Source organism: Galeopterus variegatus, unplaced genomic scaffold (assembly GCF_000696425.1).
Source record: "Galeopterus variegatus unplaced genomic scaffold, G_variegatus-3.0.2 Scaffold94288, whole genome shotgun sequence".
NCBI classification, from domain to species: domain Eukaryota; kingdom Metazoa; phylum Chordata; class Mammalia; order Dermoptera; family Cynocephalidae; genus Galeopterus; species Galeopterus variegatus.
The window spans coordinates 1-860 of NW_007820399.1; the positions used below are offsets into that span (position 1 = coordinate 1).

General features: G+C 49.7%; 1 pseudogene; it reads left to right on the forward strand.

Annotated features, from left to right (window-relative positions):
* Positions 1 to 4: 4 nt before the first annotated feature.
* LOC103584733 lies at positions 5 to 855 on the forward strand (annotated as a pseudogene).
* The last annotated feature ends 5 nt before the right edge of the window (positions 856 to 860 follow it).

The window sequence follows — 860 nt, forward strand, 5'->3', positions numbered from 1 at the left end:
CATCTATATCCCCTTTTTCATAAGAAAGGAGGTCATGCAGGAGGTGGCACAGCTCAGCCAGTTTGATGAAGAACTTCATATGGTGGTTGGCAAAGGCAGTGAGCAGTCTGATGACAACTCTTATGATGAGAAATACCTGATAGCCACCTCAGAGCAGCCCATCGCTGCCTACACCGGGACGAGTGGCTGTGGCTGGAGGATCTGCCCATCAAGTATGCCAGCCTGTCAACCTGCTTTCACCAGGAGGTGGGCTCTCATGGCCGTGACACCCAGGGCATCTTTTGAGTCCATCAGTTTGAAAAGACTGAGTAGTTTGTGTACTCATCACCCCATGACAACAAGTCGTGGGAGATGTTTGAAGAGATGATCACCACCGCAGAGGAGTTCTACTAGTCATTAAGGATCCCCTTACCATACTGTGAATATTGTCTCAGGTCCTTTGAATCTCAGTGCCAGTAAGAAAATCGATCTGGAGGCCTGGTTTCCAGGCTCAGGAGCCTTCCGTGAGGTAGTCTCCTGTTCTAATTGCACGGACTATCAGGCTCGATGGCTCCAAATCCGATATGGGCAGACCAAGAAGATGATGGACAAGGTGGAGTTTGTCCACACGCTCAACGTTACAATGTGCGCCACTACTCATACCATCTGCGCCATCCTTGAGAACTACCAGACAGAGAAGGGCATCATTGTGCCCAAGAAATTGAAGGAGTTCATGCCGCCAGGGCTCCAAGAACTGATCGCCTTTGTGAAGACTGCACCCATTGACCAGGAGCCATCAAAAAGCAGAAGAAGCAACATGAGGGCAGCAAAAAGAAAGTGGCAGCAAGAGATGTCATCCTGGAAAACTGGCTGCAGAACAT